At 44.8% G+C, this 15,458-nt stretch overlaps 1 protein-coding gene across 1 annotated transcript in view; it reads left to right on the top strand.

Annotated features, from left to right (window-relative positions):
- The first annotated feature begins 13,659 nt into the window (after positions 1–13,659).
- The window catches only part of TRMT61A (tRNA methyltransferase 61A), a 59,409-nt gene continuing 57,610 nt past the window's right edge, over positions 13,660–15,458 (top strand). The window contains exon 1 of the mRNA XM_081194102.1: positions 13,660–13,795. The gene's annotated coding sequence lies outside the window, so the exon portion shown is untranslated. The remainder of the gene's footprint in view (positions 13,796–15,458) is intronic.

Below are 15,458 nucleotides of genomic sequence, written 5' to 3'. Positions count from 1 at the left end.
CAGTCACAGTCTCTCTGCTTGACCTACCTCACAGGGTCGTTGTGAGGATAAAACGGAGAGAGGGAGAACTATGTAGGTCACCTTGAGCTCCTTGGAGAAAAAGATGGGATATAAATGTAAAATAATTATTATAATTATTTTAATCTATCCCAGGATCCTGTTCCAGCCAGCTGCCTACAGGACATGAGCGTTTCAGCACTCCCAGCTCCACATCCCTTGTGTTGCCAGTCAACACATAGAAGTGAAATGGAGGTATAAAAATGGGCTCAGGGCCGGTCCTACCGTTGGGTGGAGTGAGGTGGGGCAAGGAGTGTCTGCAAAGTTTTGGAAGGCAAACCTTTGTGTGCCTTGCGGCATTCCTTGTGTACGCAACCCCTCCCCAAGCTAGCCTGCTGCTCTGGACTCAGTCGATGAAAATGTCCCGCTGCCAGTGTTGCAGCAAGATTCAATTTGACTTTTGTACATGGCATGAGAAACAATGCTGCCTTGTCCCCCTCCACAGGCAACAAAATACTGCATCTCAGGCCAGCCCTGGGTACCTCTTTAAACTGCAAGTAGCGGCTCACATTTTTTAATTTCTTTTGCGTGTGGGGAGGGAGCAGTGCAGGTAGAAATCTAGCACAACAGGAAGCAAGCTAGACTAGACCCAGTTTCTCACTGATGTGCTACTTTTTTACTGCAGGGAGGTGTGTTATTGTTTAATAGGTGAAGGTGTTGTGTGTGTGTGTGTGTGTGTGTGTGTGTGTGTGTGTGTGTGTGTGTCTTTAAATGCCATCCCCACCTACAATCTTAAATTGACCACTCCACTTCAGCCACCTTGGGATTCTACCACCTCACTCGGTTACACGGGTAGACCTGCTCTCCCAGTGAGCCACCAAGAGAATATTATAATGCTTTTGCACAGGGGAAAGTAGCTGAGCTACATACAAGCTAGGCTTTATTTAATAGCCACACGGTCTGTGGGATCTTGGAAGAGAACAGGTTTATTTCTGTGCTGTGAAAAGCTCTACCTGCTAATTGCTCCAGATTAAGGCACAGCTACATGAGACGGTTGAAAAGTTGGCAAGCCTATTTTCGCAGGCTGGATTGAGCTCTGAGCAAGCTGCTCCCTTTTTCTAAGCTAGGGTCATAGAAGGGACCCTGGGGGTCATCTAGTCCAGCCCCCTGCAATGCAGGAATATACAGCTGTCCATTATGAGGATCGAACCTGCAGCCTGGCTCACTTTAACCAGATGTAAAGGATAGTAAAGAGCCTAGTTAGCCTAGTCAACAGAATGCTTCATCCTGGACTAGTGGCAATTAAATCCCTTTTCAGCCATGGAAGTCAGTGGGTAATCTTGGGCCAGGTTCTTTTTTGTGAAGGTACTCAAAGGGTAGCCATTACCTGCCCTTCTCCCACCCGCGATGTTAAAAGTGTGGCAATTACTATAACAACTTCATGGTGCGTATCAACACCTTATTTTTCTATTAACAACAACAACAACAACAACAACATTAGTTGTGGGGATAAAAGTTAGGGGGAAGAACTGTGTGTACCAACCGGAACTCCTTGGGGAAAATGTGAGATTTGAAATGTCATCAAGGAACAGAAGCAATTGTGTAAAGAGGACATTTTAGCTTGTGTAATGCATTTTCTGCCAAAAGTTCCTCTAAGACTGTTAAGGGCACAGCATCCCAGCCACCTTAAAATGCATCTTTCTTTAAGCATGATGGGAAACCACACCTGACAACATTCTCACTTCTGTGCAACTGTCAGGGCACTTCCAGACTGTGGCTACTGAGCAAGTGAGATTTGCATTCTGCAAGCTCAGGTTGTGTAGTTTGCAGAGGATACGGTGCTGTTCCACAACAAACCCGTTTCTAAAACCGCCCGGACTTTTTGTGGTCGGAAAGATGCTCTGCGAAGTGTGGAGATAACAGTTGCTTGACGCTGTGTCATACAACATCCCTGCAAACGACTCAGAATGAGTGCTCAGCAAAACAGGTCAGCTGGGAGTGACCTTGAAAAGTGCAAAAGTTCTGTTGATGTTCCTTCATAGCTCTCTCTCTCTCTCTCCAGTCTTGAGCTGTGATTTCCATCAGAGTTTCGGGGAAGGTGATATCAATTTGTATGAGAAAGCTAGTGATGGATCAGTGTATATGCTGCCTGCTGTAGGAGTGCCAATTTACTTCCAGCATGATCTGCTTGTATATTTGCAAATAAAACAAATATTATGACAATGATGTAAGTTCCACTGCGATATATGTTCCTAGAACTCATTTTGAAGAAGCGGGAAACATGGGCACAGGGTATTTTCTTTTTCTTTTTTTCAAAAATTTTTAATTGGTTTTCACACTATTATAAACAAACAAACACATAAGACAAAAAAACATAAATCATAGCCTTATTAAAAATTACACTTATTAACGTTGTTAAGCGACTTCCTCGCATCCCCTTGGTTGAATTTCATTGCATATCCTTTTAACGGTTTTCCAAATCACAGTTCTTATAAAATTTAACTTAAACATTAACATCCTTAAATCTTCATAACATATTAATTCATATTAATTCATCACTTAACATAAATAAAATCCTTAGCCAATTAAGTATCTGCAAGCTGTTTTCAGTTAATTTAACTTAGGGTATTTTCTTTCCTGATAAGAAATATGCCTCTTTAATAGCGGTGGAAGTTAGTTAGTTGCAGTTATATTCCACCTTTTTTTCTCCAAAGAGCTCAAGGTCTTGTCCATGATTCTTCATTTAAACTCCCACAACAACCCTGTGAGGTAGGTTAGGCTGACAGGCAGTATGACTGGGCCAAGGTCACCCAGAGAGCTTCATGATTCAGTAGGGATTTGGATGCTGGCCTGCCAAGTCCTAGCCTAACACTGTAACCACTATACCATGCTGCTGTTGTTTTTTTCAACAGGTGCCGTTTTCCCCAGAACTGCAGCTCATCTTGGTGAATTTTTGCCTGTTGTGCAATCATTTGGGACAGAGGTCCCTGGCTAGTGTATTTAATCAGATCCTGGATCTAGTCTCCTAGGTGAACTCCAACAGAAATTGTTTGTGCTCTGCCCGTCTGCAGAACCCTGCAAAGCTCCATTAATTTATATACGGCTATAAAGTGCTGAATGTTTGTGGAACTGGTTCCTTGGCCAAGATTTACATAGGGATATAACAATATGCTTTGTCAACAGTACCAATTAATCATTTCCTACCAGTTGCGTCTAATGTTACACGGAAACACAAGCCTAAGTCGGGTGAGATTGCAGATAAGTATGACTGCAAGACTTCAGCAGAATCAGGCCCAACAGCTTCATGTTACTCCAGACCTGGTTTTCAGAAGTGAAATCAAATTGCACACAGTGTTTCTAGTCTGGTTACTTTATTTCAAAGGGAATCTGGACTTTCAGGTCTGTAGAGGCTCCTGTTTTCACTTTTTAAAAAAGTGTTTTGGTTTTTTTAAAGCACTGATAGTTTTGCCTGGTAGTAAAGGTAAAGGGTAAAGGGACCCCTGACCATTAGGTCCAGTCGTGGCTGACTCTGGGGTTGCGGCACTCATCTTGCTTTATTGGCCGAGGGAGCCGGCGTACAGCTTCCGGGTCATGTGGCCAGCATGACCAAGCCGCTTTTGGTGAACCAGAGCAGCACATGGAAACGCCATTTACCTTCCCACCGGAGTGGTACCTATTTATCTACTTGCACTTTGACGTGCTTTCGAACTGCTAGGTTGGCAGGAGCAGGGACCAAGCAACAGGAGCTCACCCCGTCGCGGGGATTCGAACCGCCGACCTTCTGATTGGCAAGTCCTAGACTCTGTGGTTTAGACCACAGCACCACCCACGTCCCTTTTGCCTGGTAGTTTTCATATTAAAACAGTGATCTGTGATCAATCTGATGATAAAATGACACAAGAAAGGATGGCGATGGTGATAAAAATTCCTCTTTGCTTCCTATTCCTTTTTCATTTTACATCGTGACTTTTTAGGTGGCAAGGCTAGGTTGATTTGCAAACTGCTCCAGGATTCATGACTGAATCCACGAACGAATCAATGAATGGGATTAGTGAGGCCGTATGGAGCTATAATGTTGATACTGCTATCATAAGACACACAGCTCTTCTCTACCACCACCCCATTCTGAGGAGCTAGGAGAAAGCCATATATTTTGGAATATTCACCAGCAAAGGTTGTCAGCTGCTGCTAACCATATATCTGGAGGCATTAGCAAGAGATAAGGCTTATCTTGAGGACTGGAGCGAGCCAGGATCAAATCCCTCCTCAGCCACAGAGAGGTCTCCAGATGACTCTGGGCTGCTTCCTATTGCCACACTGTCACCTGAAGAGAATAATTGTGCTTAGGTATAATTAGGTATATTGGTTCCAAACCTAAGTATTAGCAGCCTATTCAAACCATGGTAGCCATCTTAATACACACCTGCTGGAATCAGCTCTACCACATAGCTAATAAAAGGTATAAGAGGCCCATCTTGTTTTTGGTTTTTTTAACTTGGCCACCCTAATTAAAGCCAAAACGAAATAGTAACAGCTGAATGCTTAAACGCACACCCTTTATATACCACTCAAAGTCTTGAAGCCTCATAGCCAGTGTTGCTCAGTGCCATTTTGAAAGGTTCAGTCGGCCATCTTTATTCAAAACAGCCTCCGACTGAGACAAAAACCTCGAAATATCATGCAAAATCGACCTGCGATATCTCAAGGGGTTTCCAAACAGACAAAACAACTTTCCAAATATATTTATGGTAGATAGATAAAACAACAGAAGTCCAACGCTAGGACAAAACGGCAGAAGCAGGACCATATACGTCTGAATACAAATCGCCGCCCCCTTCCCCCAATGAGGGTTGTAACCCTATTCTGTGGACAGGCAGAAATGTCAGAGCTTTACAGTCTTCCTTCGTGCAGCCTTACCCAACTGGGCACCCTCAAGATGTCTTAGACAACAACTCCCAACATCCCCAACCAGCTCAGCAAGTTGGGGGTGACCGGGGGGGGGTGCAGTCTAAAACATCTTGAGAGGGCACTAGGTTGAGGAAGGTTGCCTTAGTGCAGGGGTCAGCAACCTTTTTCAGCCGTGGGCCAGTCCTTCAGACCATGTGGTGGGCCAGACTATATTTTGGGAGAAAAAATGAACGAATTCCTATGCCCCACAAATAAGCCAGAGATTGATTTTAAATAAAAGCACACATTCTACTCTGTTTTGAATAAAGATGGCCGACTGAACCTTTCAAAATGGCACTGGCTATGAGGCTTCAATAGAGAGCCAGCTTGGTGTAGTGGTTAAGAGCAGTGGACTCGTAATCTGGTGAATCGGGTTCGCTTCCCCGCTCCTCCATAAGCAGCTGCTGGGTGACCTTGGGCCAGTCACACTTCTTTGAAGTCTCTCAGCCTCACTCACCTCACAAAGTGTTTGTTGTGGGGGAGGAAGGGAAAGGAGAATGTTAGCCGCTTGGAGACTTCTGAAGGGGAGTGATAAAGCGGGATATCAAATCCAGGCTCTTCTACTCGTGTAAAAACACCAGGCAGGCCCCACAAACAACCCAGCGATGCATTTTAAATAAAAGGACACATTCTACTCATGTAAAAACACGCTGATTCCTGGACCGTCCACGGGCCGGATTGAGAAGGCGATTTGTTCGCATTTGGCCCACAGGTTGCCTACCCCTGCCTTAGTGCATTTTTATGCTGATGGGAAAAGGTCTCACTGTTGCCATTCAGCCCCTTATACAGCAGTCAAAGCGAGGTTGGAGAACCTTTGGTCCCTACAGAGGTTGCTAGACTCCACTTTTCATCATCGCAGGTACATCATCCCTGGGCTCTGATGATGATTCAGACATCACATTGGACCTCTACAGGGGTCCGGGTGAGGCTGTCCGGGGTCTTTATCAATCATCCTGGATAGCTCAGCTGGTCAGTGTGTGGTGCCGGTAATGCCTAGGTTGCAGGATTGGCCCCTACATGGGAAAAGTGCACGCTCCCCCATCACTCTACCTGGGCACTGAGGTCCAGCGCCAAGGGTCTTCTGGTGGTTTCCTCACTGTGAGAAGCCAAGTTACAGGGAACCAGGCAGAGGGCCTTCTCAGTAGTGGCACCCGCCCTGTGGAATGCCCTCCAACCAGATGTCAACTACCAGACTTTTAGAAGACATCTGAAGACAGCCCTGTTTAGGGAAGCTTTTAATGTTTGATGCATTACTGTATTTTAATATTTTGTTGGAAGCCGCCCAGAGTGGGCGGGGTACAAATAAATTATTATTATTATTATTATTATTATTATTATTATTATTATTATCTGGGGGGGCACAGATTCCCCACCCCCAAACTAAAGGAAGAGAAGCCTTTCCACTGAAATGTTTTTAAATGTGTTAATCCCTCATCCAAATAACTGTGTACAAGAATTGCAATGTTTTTTAATGACTTCAGAGCAGGTTCCGATTTCTTCCCTCAATTCATAGGCCGTCAAAGGAGAAGCCAAGCATCCCTGCTGTCTTCTTAGCACAGCTCCAGCTGAGATAATTCCTCTTAATGCCAGACTTAGAGTTCCCAGTGGGTTATCTTAGGTTACATTTGGCTTATTCTAGAATAAAGCATTGCGAGCAAGACACCACCGTTGTGGTGGGGTGACCTCTCCTTTTCTTGCTTTCATTTTGCCAGCCTTCATCCCCCACCCCAGCCAATGAGCTCACTTTGGCCTCTGATTCTAGATTGTTAACTTTTATCCTGCAAATGCCATTTCATGACTACTCAAAGCTATCTCTTCACATTCCTTGCTTCAGTGTCCTTAGCACAAAATAATTTTTTTGTGTTTTTATCCTGTAATCAATCCTGTGATCCTCGGATGAAGAGTGGCATATACATTTAATAAATAATAATCATATTAAATTATTGCCAGCACTTATATCCATACAGGAAAAAGTTCACCACCTGCTCAATTTCTGGGTTTGAGGTTGCTGTTAAACTTACAGTTTATTTAATATAAATAACTTACTTATTATTTAGGGAAGCTTTTAATATCTGAAAGACTATTGTATTTTAATATTTTGCTGGAAGCTGCCCAGAGTGGCTGGGGAAACCCAGCCAGATGTGCGGGGTATAAATAATAAACTATTGTGATTGTTGTTGTTGTTATTACAGGGTCAGTGTACAGAAAATCGCAAGGGTATACTTGTTCCAAGCAGTAGCAATGTTATGTTTAACAGTGACACATCAAACAAGCAGCCACAGAGAGCTACAATAATCCAAGGCCTACCCTCAAAACTCCACTTGCCAGGTCTGCTGCTGAGCCCAAGCCACACCAGGGACTAGCACCTTGCAAAATAAACACAAATAGTTCATATTTGCTTATTCGTTTGCTTGTTTACATACCACCCTTCATCCAAGGATCACAGTTAAAGCCGCCTGGCATGTAGGTTTTCTTACTGGATTATCTGTGGGTTGGGAAAATCCAAGTGAAAGTGGGGGTACAAGTTGTCATTTTATAGAATCATAAAGGTAAAGGGACCCCTGACCACTATTCCAGTCGTGACCGACTCTGGGGTTGTGGCGCTCATCTTGCTTTATTGGCTGAGGGAGTAGGCGTACAGCTTCCGGGTCATGTGGCCAGCATGACTAAGCCGCTTCTGGAGAACCAGAGCAGCGCACAGAAACACTGTTTACCTTCCCGCCGGAGCGGTACCTATTTATCTACTTGCACTTTGACGTGCTTTCAAACTGCCACGTTGGCAGGAGCAAGGAACGAGCAACAGGCGCTCACCCCGTCGCGGGGATTCAAACTGCCAACCTTCTGATCGGCAAGTCCTAGGCTCTGTGAATTGTACTTTTGGAAGGGACCACAAGGGCCATCTAGTCCAACCCCCTGCAATGCAGGAATCCTTTTGGCTTGAGCCCATGACTCAATGAGATTAAGAGTCTCATGCTCTCCTGTCAACAACATTGTGTGGATCCTGGAAAAGAGCGAGAGAAGCAGTTTCAAATCTGCATTAAACGTCAGTGTGGACAGGCCCTTAGCTTAATTTCTGCCTTACAGCTGTTAGGCAGAGCGTCCTACTAGCTAACGGCCTATAGATATAGCAGCTGGCAGAGTTTTCCTGCCCTAGTATCTTAAAAGATGCTAAAGGTCCCTCTGTAACAAAAACCAGCTACCATGAAGCATCTTCAAGGAACCTGTAGCTAGAGAATATCTGCCTGCTTTCTCTTTCATCAGCCTTTCCCAGCTTCCCCTGCGGGTTAATTATCATTGTTGTGCATTAGAGTTCTGTGTTTCAAAAAACAAATAGATTTGGGGGCCGGGCCTGGGAGCTTTGCTGAACTGGGAGATTGCTTTTCCCCCCACAAAAAAACTTCCCAGTGTGTTGATAACCGCTCTGGGATAGAAGGTGGCATTAGATATTTCCTCGACTGACCGTATAAGTATCTTGTTGAATTATACAGCAGATGGGTCTGAATTATAGAGCAGGAAGCATGTTCACAATCAAATACGGAGCCCTCAGATAATTGCTCCAAAGATTTCTAATACGTAGATGGGGGAGAAGCAGAGAAGTTTCTCGGGGGCTGTGCTATTCATTTCCCCCAGAGGCTTAATTATAAATGTTATGTAGTGTGTGCTGTAGGGAAACTGCTTACGTCTCTGAAATGGTGCAGGAGAATCTAAGCACCCTATATCTCAGTGCAGTCCTGGATATGTCTACTCAGAAGTAAATTCCACTAGGGCTTTCTACCTAGCTTAAGTGTGTACAAGATTGCAATGTACCTAACGCCACTTTAGTTACAAAGAAGTGAGGTTTGCTACATACGTTGCAGTTCATTTCTTTTGCATTTTTGGGGAAGGTTTGTAATTTTCATGTTGCAGCTATCTGAAGTAGGGAAGTTGTTTTTTACACTCCCCGCCCCCCCAAAAAAGGGGGAGAGAGAGGAATTGTATCCCATTGGGTGGAAGAGTCCTGTATTGCAGGAGGTTGGACTAAATGGCCCTTGTGGTCCCCACCAGCTGTATAATTCTATGGTCTTTATGATCACCCGATGCAATATTTAGATCCCAGAATCCGTGAACAAGCCCTCAGATCTCTAAACTAATCCTCCCCTCTGATACTGTGTCCTTTTGGTGACCTTACAGTCAAATTCTTTCAGACAAATTATTGCCTTGCACTCACATGTGAAAGAACAGACGCTGTTTTCCTGAATGTGGAGATTATTATTTTTTAAAACCTCTAGGATTAGAAAATAACGTAATTAGAAGAAACTTTGTTCCCCGCGTTTCCTGGGGACTGTTAAAGCCCAAGGATGGGAGATGTTTCTCTCTGAACTTAAAGGGCAGTTTTCGCTGGATTAACCTGTATTAGTTTATGAAATATTTGGCCCTATAAATATTATGAGGTTGCCTGCCCACAAAATGATGAAATCGTTTGCATCTGAGCATTTCCTGTGTTCTTCTAAAATTGCAAATACTTCTAAAATTACCTTTGAGTGCTGTCAGAAAGGTGAATTGCTCCTTTGTAGGCTTAACTAGTATATGGCCTGCTTCCTTTAAATAAAAAAAAAAAACTGGCTCTGCTCCTATGCCTTTAACAGCAGTCTGACATACAGAAATTCAACAGGTGAAGCTTTTCCTGTTGTGTTATGGGAACATAATGGGAAAAACTCCACCTGGTTGATTCCTGCACTGTTAAAGTCCCAGAGCATGTCCTCCAACATTTCTCCGATGGAAACAGGGATGTCCTATTTAATTATTATTATTATTATTATTATTATTATTATTATTATTATTATTATTAAAAAATACCCGGCCCATCTGACTGGGTTGCCCCAGCCTCTCTGGGTGGCTTCCAACACATATAAAAACACAAAAAATTAAACATTTTAAAAAAGCTTCCCTATGCAGGGCTGCTACTTATCTCCTTGGCTCAGGGATTGCACAACTCCATACCCTCCAATATTTCTCTGATGAAAATAGAGATGTCCTAAGGAAAAGCAGGACATCCCAGGATCAAGTCAGAAACCAAGATATCTTCTGTAAAGATCTCAAAGTAGCTGTTTTACTACAAAGGAATTTCAGAAATAGACTGGAAAGAGAAGCTGCTGAATTACAACTCATTACCAAACTTAAAACCATGGAGAGACCTGGTCTGAACAGAGACATTGGATTCTTATCTCATTATACATGACTAGCCATTTCTCACCTTCTCACCCCTTGCCTTTTCCTGTAAGACCTATTACAGTCGTTAAGAGTCGTCAACAGGCTCATCTCAGCTATCTGCCAATCTCCCATTCCCACCACCCTTCTGAGTAATACCCCTCCCCACCTTCTCACTATATAGAAGGATCTGGCAACTTCTGTTTCAGTGTATCTGAAGAAGTGTGCATGCACACGAAAGCTCATACCAAGAACTAACTTAGTTGGTCTTTAAGGTGCTACTGGAAGGAATTTTTTTATTCTGTAAATCCAGGACTGTCCCTGGAAATTAGAGACACTTGGCAGCACCCAAGGGCTCAAGTATGTGAGCCAGTACCTTCTATGGCACCCATGAAACTTCTCAATACATATCGCCCTCAAAAATCCTCAAGCCATGAGAATCTGTTTGCTCTTCCTGCTCAGTTCCTGTTTGCACTGACTCAGCCTTTCCTGCACTGAGAACCCACCTCCTTTAATAGTAGTAGTAGTAATAGGACTTTTATTAAGAGTGCATTTGTTCCCCCTTTCCCACCTCCTGTACCCACAAGGGCAATTTTTATTTTTAATGCAGCTGTTTTGTGCAATTGCAGATCTGCTCAAAAGAGCTTTAAAGAAAACAACCTTCAGAAATAGCCAGTGGGAAAAGGGCTGGCTGCATCCTTTCCTTTGGGCTGATGTCGGAAACAAAATGGAAGTAGGGTGTGTGTGACAATAGATGCCACCCAATGACGTGTCACTACAGATATCAAAGAAAAAGCCACCCACACAATGCATTTCAGAGCATCCAGTATTGGGTAACAGGCAATTTTATATTGGGTTGTCTTCCACTGTCAGATCAGTAAAATCTGAATTTATTTGCAGGGGTCGGGTGGGAGACAGAGTAGATTGCCGTTTGGATAAGGTTATGTGGGCACCCTGAAAACAAATACAGTACACACCAGCAACATCAAACCCACATTATCCTCCAGAGCGGACAAGCCCTGAGGGTTTGAGGTCTCTACCCACATGTGAGATTTAGCCTCTGGGCAGCCAGTTGCCTAATTGTTTATAAGCTAAATCCCATCTAAGTAGTAAAAGCCAAGTGACACATTTAGATAGGAGTGCTGTGCCTGGGGGTGCAAGGCTTCAGTTCAAAGCTTGCTCTGGAACTTTGGCCAGGATGTTTTCTGGGAAGCAACCATGTGAGAAAAATGTATGTTGCAACATGTCCTTCAGTCCCTGGGATTTTAATTTAATTTAATTTTTTTTCTTCTTCAAATGGACTCATTCTTGCCTGACTCAGTAGCTTCAAGAATTCCATCAGTATAATGGAATGATTGTGAAACGGGAAGTGAGATTTCCCCCCCACTCCGCCATAGAGTGTGAGTGATTAAGCAAAGGGGAAGAAGAGTCAACTTGCATATTTCACTGCAGGCAGTGTGGAGTAGTGGTTAGACTTAGGACCAGTTTACCTACAAGATCCATATAGTTAAAGCTATGGTTTTCCCGGTAGTGATGTATGGAAGTGAGAGCTGGACCATAAAGAAGGCTGATCGCCGAAGAATTGATGCTTTTGAATTATGGTGCTGGAGGAGACTCTTGAGAGTCCCATGGACTGCAAGAAGATCAAACCTATCCATCCTTAGAGAAATCAGCCCTGGGTGGTCACTGGAAGGACAGATCCTGAAGCTGAGGCTCCAATACTTTGGCTACCTCATGAGAAGAGAAGGCTCCCTGGAAAATACCCTGATGTTGGGAAAGATGGAGGGCACAAGGAGAAGGGGACGGCAGAGGACGAGATGGTTGGAGAGTGTTCTCAAAGCTACAAGCATGAGTTTGACCAAACTGCGGGAGGCAGTGGAATACAGGAGTGCCTGGCGTGCTCTGGTCCATGGGGTCACAAAGAGCCGGACACGACTAAACGACTAAACAACAACCTACAAGATAGCTTTATCCTACTTTGATCGACTGAATTGACAATTATGTGCCACATAATACCCGTTCCACATTTGTAAGAACTCAATTTGTGATAGCTTTGGAAGTCCCTACATATTGATGATGATATACTTGGCCCATTTGGCTGGGTTGCCCCGGCCATTCTGGGCATCTTCCAATACACATAAAAACATAAGATCAAACGTTAAAAACTTCCCCAAACAGGCCTACCTTCAGATGTCTTCTAAAAGTCATATAGTTGTTTATTTCCGTGACATCTGATGGAAGGGCATTCCACAGGGCGGGTGCCACTACCGAGAAGGCCCTCTCCCTGGTTCCCTGTGACGTCACTTCTCACCTTGAGGGAACTGCCAGAAAACTCTCAGTGGAGGACCTCAAGCAGGGGCCTTCACTATCCTCTTTTCAGCACCTGCTGAAAACATTCTTGCTTAGACACACCTACTCAGGTGTTTAGAAAGTGGAGGCAATTCTAATTTGTTTTAGTATTGTAACATGTGTATGCAGGGCTGGATTTAGGTTTGATGAGGCCCTAAGGCGCTGTGGTCAAAACCACCGAGCCTCTTGGGCTTGCTGATCAGAAGGTCGGCGGTGAGCTCCCGTTGCTCTGTCTCAGCTCCTGCCAACCTAGCAGTTTGAAAGCACACCAATGCGAGTAGATAAATAGGTACCACTGCAGCGGGAAGGTAAATGGCGTTTCCATGCGCTCTGGCACTCGTTACGGTCCTCCGTGTGCCAGAAGCTGCTTAATCATGCTGGCCACATCACCCGGAAAAACTGCGGACAAACACTGGCTCCCTTGGCCTGTAAACCGAGATGAGCAACCCCAGAGTCAGGGGTCAGGGGTCCTTTACCTTTAAGCTACTGAAAGTAATGGGGCCCTTTATATGTCCACCTGTCCTTTGTCAGCAACAAATTGTTGCTTTTTTGTGTTGAATATATGCTATATGGTAACTTATGGACCTAATAGGTATCCAGAGCCATTTGTACATAACAAAATATGTATTTTATCAAAGTAATTGTTGAACTGAAATTCAGTTAAGGAGTATATTAATAGTGAAATAATTATTAAGCCCTAACTTAAAATTGTTTTTATATTAATAACAAACATTTTGGAAATGTACGTCCAGGTTTTTCCCCCCATTTTTGGGGGGGGGCCCTAAGAGAGAGGGGCCCCAAGCTATAGCTTTGTTTAGTTTATACGTAAATCAGGCACTTTGTGTATGCTCATAGCTGTCAACTTTTCCCTTTTCTTGCGAGGAATCCTATTCAGAATAAGTAAATTTCCCTTAAGAAAAGGGAAAAGTTGACAGCTATGTGTATGCTATAAAGCCTTGCGCGCGCGCGCACCTTCGCTTCGTCTCATTCTCCTTCAGACAAACTGCAATGAAAATTTAAATAAAAAAAAAACTGCTGAGGAGGAAGCGAAGCCGCTCGCTGCCTTCAAACCGGGAACTAGGCAAGCTTTTCCCTGGCAGGGAGCCATCGAGGGCGGGGAAGCCGAGGAGCGTCAGCAGCCTGCGACAGGCCGAGAGAAGGGAGAAGAAAGCGGAAAGGGCGACAATAAAAGAAAGGAGGGAGAGAGAAAAAACCAACCCACGTGCGCGCATGATTGAGGTTGTTTATCTGCTCTGATCCTATGCACCCTCCCCGCTTCCTTCTTCCTGTGCGCCCACGTGGGAAGCCGGCAAAGGTAAGGCTCTATAAATACTCCTGCTGAGATCCTAAAAGGAGCTGGTCGCTGGAAGATTCCGAGCAAAAACAAGAGCGCTTTTCCCACCCCCGTCCACTTCTTGGTTGACTTTCAAAGGGGACCGGGCACATTTTCATGGAGGGTGAGGCTTGCTTCCTGGCATGATGGCCATTCTGCCCTGCGCCTCTGCAGTTGGAGGAAGCAATACTCCAGAATACCAGTTGCTGGAAACCAGAGAAGGTTGCTCCTGTCCTGGGGCGCTGCTCGCTGGGGTTTTCACCTCACACGCAGCGGCTCTCAACCTGTGGGTCCCCAGATGTTGCTGGACTACAACTCCCATCATCCCTGAGCTCTGGCCTTGCTAGCTAGGGGTGGTGGGAGTTGTAGTTCAGCAACATCTGGGGACCCACAGGTTGAGAAAGGCTCAAGTCTTTTGAGAACAGGGTGCTAAACCAGATGGGCTACTACAAGCCTGTTTTCTTGTGGTGTTCGTGGAGGGAAAACAAACAAAAATTCTGATTTAAGGGATTGCAAGCCCTTTGCACCCTTAGCCTGGGAGGAAGGAAATTTGAAGGAAATGAGGCCTGGGAGAGGCTTCCTCCTGTGCTCAGGGTTGGCTGTTTGCACCATGCATTTAAAGCGTGATGATTGCACTCTATAAACAGGCCGGCCTGCCCCCAAAGAATTATGGGAGCTGTAGTTTGCATACCCTCCCACCATTTGTCCGATGAAAACAGGGACGTCCTGTTCCATCATCATCATAAGTTTAATATTTATACCCCACCCATCTGACTGGGATTCCCCACTAAAGCATAACTCCATTTTGTTGTTGTTTAGTAGTTTCCAACTCTTCGTGACCCCATGGACCAGAGCCCGCCAGGCACTCCTGTCTTCCACTGCCTCCCGCAGTTTGGTCAAACTCATGCTGGTAGCTTTGAGAACACTGTCCAACCATCTCGTCCTCTGTCATCCCCTTCTCCTTGTGCCCCTGATCTTTCCCAACATCAGGGTCTTTTCCAGGGAGTCTTCTCTTCTCATGAGGTAGCCAAAGTATTGGAGCCTCAGCTTCAGGATCTGTCCTTCCAGTGAGCACTCAGGGCTGATTTCCCTAAGAATTGATAGGTTTGATCTTCTTGGAGTCTCTTCTCAAGAGTCTCCTCCAGCACCATAATTCAAAAGCATCAATTCTTCAGCGATCAGCCTTCTTTATGGTCCAGCTCTCACTTCCATACATCACTACTGGGAAAACCATAACTTTAACTATATGGACCTTTGTTGGCAAGGTGATGTCTCTGCTTTTTAAGATGCTGTCTAGGTTTGTCATTGCTTTTCTCCCAAGAAGCAGGCCAAAGACAACAGGCATATAACTCCATACCCTCCAACATTTCTCCAGTGAAAATAGGGACGTCCTAAGGAAAAGCGGGACCTTCCAGGATCAGATCAGAAACCGGGATGGCTTGTGTAAGTCCGAGACTGTCCCTGGAAAATAGGGACACTTGAAGGGTCTGAGTTTGTTGCAGGCCCATGAGGAGGAGGGAACAAACAGCCTGGTACAATTGCCCTGGGCCTCAGAGGCCTAAGCCAGTCAGGGACCCTGCCAGGGGTCTGCCAGACTTGGGCACCTTAAAGATTTTTGCTTTTCCACCCTCTTTACTGCAGTGCA

Source organism: Podarcis bocagei, assembly GCF_964188305.1.
Source record: "Podarcis bocagei genome assembly, chromosome: 1".
Taxonomy (NCBI): Eukaryota; Metazoa; Chordata; class Lepidosauria; order Squamata; family Lacertidae; genus Podarcis; species Podarcis bocagei.
This window is presented reverse-complemented; position numbering and strand designations above follow the sequence as displayed.